Here is a 10,772-nt window from a genome sequence, read left to right as displayed (position 1 = left end):
CAAGACCACAGCGTCTGGGTCTGAAGTGACAGGAACGGGAGGAACTTTCTGTCTGCAGATGGGCAGCCACCGGTGGGGCCGCCAGGGGAGGCCCGGCCGCCCAGCCTCGGCGCTGTGTGTGGACACACTGTGAGGAGGGTGTGCTCAGGCTTCCCAGTGGGAAGGAGCAGAAAAATAAATTCTTAAATTATTCTTTTAAGTTTCCACATCAGTATGCATTAAGAAAACCCAAATTCAAAGCTCAATACATCAAAAAGCCCACATTTAAGAAATGAGCTTTTCCTCCTTTTTTACTACCATGTTCCTTTATATTTTACTAAAAATACATATTTCTAATTCATAGGAAATTTGCAACAATCAATTATATATTTTTGCCACAAAGAAGAAATCTCAAATTTTAACAAATAGAAACTGCCCCAAATGCTACACACTCCTTTGTAGTGCAATAAAATTAGAAATTAATAACAAAAGGAAAATCGAATACAATATAAGCACTTGTAAATTATACAACATTCATCAAAGTGGAAACCAAAACTTCATTAATGGGCCCTTTTAAACTTAGTGGAAACGAGCACACCGTACAGTAATAGATTTGCACTATGGCCAATGCTGCAGCCAGAGCCAAATTCATAGCCTTAAATGTTTTTACATCAGAGAGAATGAGAACTAATGAGTTTGACATTCAAATGTTTTATGAAACAATAAAATAATTAGAAAAGAATGATAAAAGCAGGAATTCATTTGAAAGCAGAAACGCTATAGGAAAATGTATAAGGCCATCAGTTGGTACTTTGAAAAGACTAATTCAATTGAAAGATCTTTAATAGAAGAAGAAAAAACGCAGGAAGATGGCGCCGTAGGTAAACACCTATACTCACTGCCTCCCACAGCCACATCAGAATTACAACCAAAATACAGAACCACTGGAAAGCCGGCTGAACGGAAGTCCTACGACCAGAGAAGTGAAGAAAGCACACTGAGACTGGCAGGAGGCACGGAGGCACAGAACTGGCTGGTCCAGTACCCAGGTGTGCCACTCTCTTAATTGGGAGGGAGATCATCTCTGTGGAGGCCAGCCCAGAGGAGCAAGGGGTCCCAGCCCTGCACCGGACCCCCAGCCCAGGGTCCCAGAGCTGGGAAGAGAAATCCCTAAGGGCAGTAAGAACTATGGGCTGTAGAAACCAGTGCGATTGGGGCTCAGTGACACAGAGGCTGCTGGAGACCCAGCTGTTCCTCTTAAAAGGCCGGCACCATGAACTGAACTTACAAGGTCCCACTTCCTCTGTGTCCAGCCCCAGCGTGAGGCTCTGAGGAACACGGACATATGAGGAGGAACTGGTTTGTCTGACATCAGGTCAAGAATTCCGGAGTGGCTTTCTCCCAGAGGGAGGTGTCTCAGGGTTAATTGTTCCTTTCTGGGACCTCCCCACTCGCAGGGCTGACAGGCAGCCATTTCTGTTTGCTCCGTCCCGGTGATTCCCTAAGAACCTGCTTCATCTAATTTACAAACCCACCTCATCATTGATGTTTCCCTCTCTCTCTCCCTTCCTCTCTGAAATCAATTCTTTTAAAAAAAGGAGGAGGAAGAAGGAAAGGACAAAAAATATGAACAACAAAATGGCAACAAATACATACCTATCAACAATTGAATCTAAAAATCAAAATAAATGAATAAGTCTAATGAACAGAATAAGCTGGTGAATAAAATAGAATCGGAGGCATGGAAATGGAACAGACTGATGATTCTCAGAGGGAGGGGGGTGGAGGTGGGGGGTGGGGACAGGAAGAGATTAAACAAAGATCTCCTAAGCATGTCTGCATTACCTATGGACACGGATAACAGGCTGGCGAAGGCCTGGGGCTGGGTGGGATCGGGTGGATGGGGGCCATGGGGGGAGAAGAGGGACATCTGTAATAATCTCAACAATAAAGATTGCAAACAACTACGGTACAAACAAAAAGAAATACGTAACCCTGGGATGATGCGGGTGAGCAGAGCCGGATGGGAATTATAGCAGAGTGCCCTCGGTGTCCCCGCTCTGTCCCTGTCCAGCAGTATTCGGACAGAACAGATGCAGGACACCCCTTCCTCCAGCCTCAGTCTCTCCTAACCACCGCTTTCGGAACCATCTTGGATTTCCTCCGCCCGAGACCAGCCAACACCGTGTCTTACCACCTTCACTCCTGATTGCAACCAGCCACGAGCTCCCAGATTCGTCAGAATGATCCCCCTTCTCCCAAGGGGAGGCCCACTGCCTGGCCAGCAGCACCCGCCGCCTCCACACCTGCCTGGCTCTGGGCGTCTGTGTGTGTGTCTGTGTGTGTGTCTGTGTGTGTGTGTCTCTGTGTGTGTGTGTCTGTGTCTCTGTGTGTCTCTGTGTGTCTCTGTGTGTGTGTGTCATGTGTGTCTGTGTGTGTCTGCGTGTGTGTCTGCGTGTGTCTGTGTGTGTCTGTGTCTCTGTGTGTGTGTCTCTGTGTGTGTGTGTCTGTGTCTGTGTGTGTGTCTGTGTGTGTCTGTGTGTCTGTGTCTGTGTGTGTCTGTGTCTGTGTGTCTGTGTGTGTGTCTGTGTGTGTCTGTGTCTGTGTGTGTCTGTGTGTGTGTGTGTCTGTGTGTCTGTGTCTGTGTGTGTCTCTGTGTCTGTGTGTGTGTGTGTCTGTGTGTGTCTGTGTGTGTCTGTGTGTGTGTGTGTCTGTGTGTCTGTGTCTGTGTGTGTCTCTGTGTCTGTGTGTGTGTGTGTCTGTGTGTGTCTGTGTCTGTGTGTGTCTGTGTGTGTGTCTGTGTGTGTCCCGGCCTGCGGCTCCAGAGGGCGCGGGCCGCTTCCCCCAGAGCTGGCCGAGGCGCAAGTCTCTTGAGGATGCTAGCCCAGTGGGGCTTGGAGAGGCCGCCCCAGAGGAGGGGGTGGCACTCGGGAGCCGCGTGGCCCTGGGGACCTGGCCAGGCCCCTGTGGACCTGCAGCCTGGGCTCCGCCCGCCCCACCCCTACTCCGGGACTCCCTGCAGAGCCCTCCCGCTGGGCAGGGGAAGCTCAGGGAGATGGGCCCCACCCGGTCCCCCCCTGCCCGGGCCTCTCCCTGCAGCCAGGAGGCAGCCCGCTAACCCCCCTGGGCCCTCCCCCAAGCCTTGGACCCAAGGGAAACAATAAAGCTATTTACGCCCTAACCGGTGTGGCTCAGTGGATAGAGCGACTGCCTGCAGACAGAAGGTTCCAGGTTCGATTCCCGTCAAGGGCATGTACCTTGGTTGCAGGCACAGCCCCGGTGGGGGGTGTGCAGGAGGCAGCTGGTTGTTTCTCTCTCATCAGTGTTTCTAACTCTCTGTCCCTCTCTGTAAAAAAATCAATTATATATATATATTTAAAAAAAATAAAACTATTTACAGCAAACAAAAAAAAGAAAGAAAATTATAATATAAAATTAAGTGTTTCCTGCCAATAGATTTAATAAAGTGTAGAGGAACTCCAATAAAGGTCTGTTCCCTGAGTACAGACGTGGCTATGGAAGCACCGGGGGAGAAAAGGCCAAAGAAACAGCACCAACGAGGCGCCAGGCCGCGTGGTTCCAGCAGGCCCACCAGCCCCGGCAGGAGCGGCTTCGCCGTGGGAACCGGCAGGCGGGGAGGACGGGAGCCGCCCCCTCGACGGCTGACGCCACGCGGCCCCACCTCGGCTCCCGACACCCCCTCGACGGCGGACGCCACGTGGCCCGACCTCGGCTCCTGACACCCCGTCACGGCTGACGCCACGCGGCCCCACCTCGGCTCCTGACACCCGGCGGCACCGGCTCCCGTGAGGACGGGAGAGCCACGTGGGACACGGCAGCGTCCACAGGGCAGCCTCCCCTGATCCGCACGGGAGCCCTGCGGCGCCTGCACGGTCCCCGCTCCTGGCCGCGGCGGACGTCACTCCATTACGGGGGCGGGAGCCGGCAGCCGGCCTGCGGGAGGGCCTGCCCGCGCTGAGCGTGGAGCCGCCCCCGGAGGATGCTGCCCTCGGACGGCTCCCCGGCTCCCACCGAGACGCCGCCTGCTGGGCTGGCACAGCGGTGCTCCCGTGCCTGCCGAGCAGGAGCAGCAGCGGCCGGGGAAACGAGGACATCACTGACCTGCGGCCGGAGCCCAGTGGTTGAGTGTTGACCTCTGAACTAGGACGTCACGGTTCGATTCCTGGGTAAGACACATGCCCAGGATCCGGGCTCCGTCCCCAGGGTGTGGCATGCCTTACAGGAGGCAGCCGACCAATGATTCTCTCTCACCATCAATGCTTCTCTCTCTCTCTCTCTGTTCCTCTCTGAAATCAATAGAAATATTTTTTAAAAAGAAAGAAAAGGAAATAAGGTTCAAACCTAAATGAGCTCAACCCACATTTGTTTTTTCAAATATATATTTTTATTGATTCCAGAGAGGAAGGGAAAGGGGGAGATAGAAACATCAGCGATGAGAGAGAATCATTGATCAGCTGCCTCCTGCTCACCCCACAACTCAGGGCATGTGCCCGACTGTGCCAGGGCCGAGGTGCCTGCTGCAGCCGGCACCCCCTCCGGGGCCGTGAGATCCCTTTGGGGAAAAGACGCCTAGAAGCCAGGGTGAAAGGCCTGGGGATTTCTGCACGGTGTTTGGAACCCCCAACAATAGTTCCACTGGATTGGACTCATCACTACGTCTGTGCCAGCTGTCACTGGGTGGTCTCTCCGCTGAGAAAGTTGTAAAAGCATGAGCATGTTTTCCCCAGAGCACGTTCCCGCACAAACAGACCTCACTGTCTAACCTCCGCATTCCGGTGACCACACGGCCCGCCCGCCCGGAGGGATAGCCGATGGGTCAGCAGATTGGGACCAGGAAGAGGGAGGGTCCCAGGTGAGCGGACGGAAGGAGGCTGGTACTTCATGGTGAGTGTTTGGCTGGCGGCATTCACAAGGCCGTTCTGCAGGACAGCCTCTCCCGAGAACAGCTCCTGAGGCTCATCTGGTGGCATCACTGAGCTTGCTCCCATCGGAGGGCGTCCGGTGTGACCTTCAGACAAAGCAGCCTCCTGTGCCTCCCCACCCCCATGGCGGAGACCAGCTCTGGCTGCATCGCGTCCGGGCAGGAGGGCGGAACCTCGCGAGGGCCCTTCTCTACTGTGGACCCCACGTTCCTTCTTATCACAAGCAGTTTTATATTCTTACTTATAGCCACTATTTTCATGAGTAGCAATAGTTTAGTACTAGCTGGATCTGTTCAATATTTCCTATAGTAACCTGGTAAGACATGTAGACAGCCCTGGCTGGTGTGGCTCAGTGGATAGAGCGCCGGCCTCTGAACTGAGCGGTCTCAGGTTCGACTCCGGTCGGTCGGGGGCATGTACCTCGGTTGCGGCCACATCCCCAGTAGGGAGTGTGCAGGAGGCAGCTGATCGATGTTTCTCTCTCATCGATGTTCCTAACTCTCTATCCCTCTCCCTTCTTCTTTGTAAAAAATATCAATGAAATACATTAAAAAAGAAATGTATACATATTCAACCTACCTACACTCTGGTTTTTAAAAAATCGACACAATGCTCAGCTCTAATCCACGGAGGAAGTAAAGGTGACGTGTGCTAAGGTCATGCGTTTGGAGGCGGGAAAACCAGAGGGCCCGGGAGGGAACGGCGTGGAGCCTGCCCCACAGGTAGGGTCACCAGGACCTGAAGCCGCAGGCGGCGCCGGCCGGGGCGTGGGCTGCGTTGGGACTCAGACCGCGGAAACGGGGTGCTGTGGGGCGACCTCACTTCCCCAAACGGTGCGCTCCTCCTGGTGAAGTTCCAGAAAAATCAAAGCGCAGTCAGACCTCAGTCCCCCGTGTGCGCAGCAGCACGTTCCTGGAACCCACGCACACCAGTGCCCGGGAGGCGTGCTGCTCACAGCCGCGAAGCGAGGCCTCCGCCTGCACCGGCCGCTCAGCGGCACGGCCACGGCCACGGCCAGGTGGCTGCTCTGGTGTTGTCGACTGGACTGACAATTACTTTTTAATTTATGTTAGGAAGTTATACGGTAGCCAGTAGTACGCATTTAAGGAGAGAATTTTTCCTCAATAAGGAACATTTGTTTTAAATATATACTTTTATTGATTTCAGAGAGCAAGGGAGGAGAGAGAGAGAGAGAGAGAGAGAGAGAGAGAGAGAGAGAGAGAGAGAGAGACATCAATGATGAGAATCATTGATTGGCTGCCTCTTGCACATCCTCTGCCGGGAATCGAGCCCACAACCCAGGCCTGTGCCCTTGACTGGAATCGAACCTGGGACCCTTCAGCCCACAGGCCAACACTCTATTCATGGAGCCAAATAGGCTAAGGCTGGTCTGAAGATTATTAAAGAATAAGTAATAAACCTCATTAAGAATGTTTATATTGATTGTATGTTGAAATAATACTTTGGAAATACCGAATTAAATAAAACACATCACCCAAAGAACTTCCCTTGCTTCTTTTTACCTTTGTAACATGGCTGCTAGACAGTTTTACAGGCGATGCTGCCTGCACCGGGCCCGCAGCACTGATGCTCAGGCTGAGCTTGGCGGGACTTGGAGAGTCTCGGGGGCCGGGGCCAGTCCTCCCTCATGAATTTCCTGGTTCCCGGCACGTCTCTCAGCCCCCTGGCTGTCACCACTGACTCCCAGTCATGGTAACAACAAAAACACCTTCATCTCTCTCCAGAACACCTCCTGCGAGGGGTCATGGCACCACCCTTCCCACTGGTTGGCACTCTCGCCTCCTTGCCCCCCTCCCAGCCTCCATGCTCACTCTGGGCCTCCCACGCACACTCCGTCCAGCGGCCTGAGCTCCGGGGCACCCTCACCCCGAGAGGCCCATCCCCCTGTGACGGCGACTCCCCAAGCCTGTTCATCAGCCGCAGCCTCCAGCTCAGCACATCGGAAAGGATTCGATCACACAAAGTCCGCTCTCAAGTCACAATGGGATTACATTCCTGTAGATCACAATAATTCAATAACTGAGCAACAGATCACTTTAGGGGGAAATTTATAATTTAAATGCAAGTAGAAAAGACAGTTAAGTTCAAAACCAGTTGTTCAAAACCAAAGAAGCTAGGAAAAGAGCAGCAATAAACACCAGAAAAAATAACAAAGTCACAAGCTGGTTCTTTGAAAAGATGAGAAAAAGTGTTAAACTGGCATTACTAATGAAGAATAAAAGACAAATAACCAATATTAGACATGAATAAACCATCCACAGGCTCTTTAGATATTAAAAGGATGAGAAAATATTGAAATAATTTCATACCAATAAATTCCACATCTTAAGATGAACTGGAAAAAGTCCTTGAAAGACACAAATTCTCATAACTGACTCAAAAAGAAATGGAAAATTGGAAAGGTCTTATATATATTAAATACAGGGTATCCCCCCAAAATGTACATACACACTAAAAGGAAAAAAATCAAACGATCACTAAAAAAATCAATGAGATGCAACATGTATTAATAATTTTTAAAAACTATCACCAAACTAGGAAACTTCCTTAACTGGATAAAGGGCAACTGTGGAACTCCTGTAGCTAACAGCATGTTTACTGGTGAAAAGCTGACTTCTTTCACCCTAAAACAGGGAACAAGGGCAGACTGTCTTGTACTAGAGGTCCCAGGTATTAAATAATAATAAAGGCATAAAATTGAAGGGAAGAAGTACAATTGTCTATTTGCTGACACAACGGTCTACATAGAAGCATCTAAGGAATAAAAAAAATACTAGAATTAATATCATTTATCAAGATCACAGGATACAAGGTCAAAATACAAAAGTTATATTTCTGCGAGCCATCAAAAACACTAGGAAATAAAGTTTAAAGAATAGCATTTTCAATAGAATCAAAATGCATAGAATATTTAGGGCTACACTGGATGAAAGATTTGAAAGCCCAAGTGAAAACTATAAAAATACTGATGACATGTAAAATGCTCTAAATGGAGAGCTATATCTCATCCAGAGATTACAATCATCAACTGTTGTTTATGCTTCCAAAACTGACCCAAAGCTTCCCGCTACCCCAGGCTCTGCATTGTGCTCGAAGATGCAAAAAGCTCATGAGGAGCCACAGTTCCTTTATTATTATTTTTTTTAACATATTTATTGATTTTTTTACAGAGAGGAAGGGAGAAGGATAGAGAGTTAGAAACATCGACGAGAGAGAATCATCCATCAGCTGCCTCCTGCACACTCCCTACTGGGGATGTGCCCGCAACCAAGGTACATGCCCTTGACCGGAATCAAATCTGGGACCCTTCAGTCCGCAGGCCAATGCTCTATCCACTGAGCAACACCGGTTAGGGCACAGTTCCTTTAAGAAGGTGAAGAGCTGGTGCTGGTTGTACTGGTTTGCTCCGGCCCCATAAGAGACCAGGGTCCCATTGGATGAGGTTCCTGCATGACGGCCTCGGTTAGCCCCAGCTTCCCCCAAAGGCCCTGTTTCCTAATGCAGTCACATGGGGTGAAGGCTGAATGTGGGGGGAGGATTCAGTCTGTGACATGGATCTCACCCCTGAAGTCCGACCCAGCTGGTCCCGGGATCCTGGTCCCGCTGACTCCGCCTGTGTGCGCTGAGTCCCACTGAGTCCCACTGAGTCCCAGAGCCACCGGCCGCTAGCTCCCACCTGGATGGCCCCTCGGACACCTCGAGGGCCTGGTCCTGAGGCAGCGCCACCTCGGGCCGGAGTGACGCTCACTCAACAGAAGGCTAGGCACTCAGCTCTCACCCCCCCACCTACACACACACACACACACACACACACACGCACAGACACACACACACGCACACACACACAGACACAGACACACACACAGGTGCACACACACACACGCACACACACGCACAGACGCACACACACAGACACACACGCACACACACACGCACACGCACACAGACACACACAGACACACACGCACACGCGCACACACACACACGCACACACACACACAGATATACACATGCACACACACACAGACACACACACGCACAGACACACACAGACACACACTCACAGACACAGACACACACGCGCACAGACACACACACACACGCACAGACACACACACGCACAGACACACACACGCGCACACACATATACACAGACACAAACACACACACGCACAGACACACACACACGCACAGACACACACACAGACACAGACACACACACGCACAGACACACACGCACACGCACACACACACGCACAGACACACACACAGAGACACACGTGCACACACGCACAGACACACAGACACACGCACACGCACACACACACAGACACACGCAGACACACACACTCAGACACGCACACATACACACATATGCACACACATACACATATGCACACACAGACACACGCACACATACACATGCACACACACTCAGACACACATACATATACACATGCACACACACACACATACACACAGAGAGACACACACACATACACATACACACACACACGCACACACTCAGACACACACATACATATACACATGCACACACACACAGACACACGCACACATACACACACGCGCACACACACACACAGAGACACACGCACACATACACATACACACACACACGCACACACACGCCTCTGCCGGCTGTGGGAGGCGCAGCTCAGACCCAGGGCCGTGGCTGCCTGGGGTTCAGTCATGTAAAGTCCCTGTGCGTTTGCCATTGATTCGGGCGTGTGCGACCCAGGGCCATCGCGTGATGACCCGCCACCTCCTGCTTCCTCCACAGCCACAGCCACGGGGCCACAGGAGCCACGGGCGTCCTAAGCACGTCAGGTGTGGCCACAGCCAGTTCCCTCTGCCGCTCCCTCAGGAGGAGCCTGTTTGGGGCCGGTGAGGTGCCGCTGGCGGGGGTGTGTGTGTGTGTGTGTGTGTGTGTGTCCAGCACGGCTCTGAGCCTGTGCTCCCCCTTCTGTTCTGTGGGCCAGCCCCTCCCGGCCCCTTCCCTCCAAGCCTGGCTCTGTCTCCTCAAATGAGCAGGCTTCCCCCAAACTGGCCACAGAGCAGCTCCAGTCCAGAGGAGGCCCTGGCAAGGAGAGAGGCAGGGAGGCAGGGAGAGAGGCAGGGAGGCAGGGAGGGAGAGAGGGAGAAAGGCAGGGAGGGAGAGAGGGAGGCAGGGAGGGAGGGAAACAGGGAGGCAGGGAGGGAGGGAGGCAGGGAGGGAGGGAGGGAGAGAAGGAGAAAGGCAGGGAGGGAGAGAGGGAAGGAAGCAGGGAGGCAGGGAGGAAGGGAAACAGGGAGGCAGGGAGGCAGGGAGGGAGAGAAGGAGAAAGGCAGGGAGGGAGAGAGGGAAGGAAGCAGGGAGGCAGGGAGGAAGGGAAACAGGGAGGCAGGGAGGGAGGGAGGGAGAAAAGGAGGGAGGCAGGGAGGGAGGGAAACAGGGAGGCAGGGAGGGAGGGAGGGAGAAAAGGAGGGAGGCAGGGAGGGAGGGAAACAGGGAGGCAGGGAGGGAGGGAGGCAGGGAGGGAGGGAGGCAGGCAGGGAGGGAGGGAGGGAGGGAGGGAAGGAAAGAGACAGGGAGGGAGAGAGGGAGGCAGGGAGAGAAGGAGGAGGCAGAGAGGGAAGGAGGGGAGGAGGAAAGGAGGGAGGCAGAGAGGGAAGGAAGCAGGGAGGAACGGAGGGAGGGAGGGAGGCGGGGAGGCGGGGAGGTGGGGAGGCCGGGGCTGGGGAGCAGAGGGAAGGGGCAGGCCGCAGAGCAGGGGCCAGCCTCCGCTGTCCCCTCCCCAGTGGGTGTGCGGGCGCCGCCCGCCCGCGCGG

Source organism: Pipistrellus kuhlii, unplaced genomic scaffold (genome assembly GCF_014108245.1).
Source record: "Pipistrellus kuhlii isolate mPipKuh1 unplaced genomic scaffold, mPipKuh1.p scaffold_m20_p_2, whole genome shotgun sequence".
In the NCBI taxonomy this organism is placed as follows: domain Eukaryota; kingdom Metazoa; phylum Chordata; class Mammalia; order Chiroptera; family Vespertilionidae; genus Pipistrellus; species Pipistrellus kuhlii.
The sequence above is the reverse complement of the archived record's forward strand: the minus strand, read 5'-3'. Positions refer to the sequence as shown.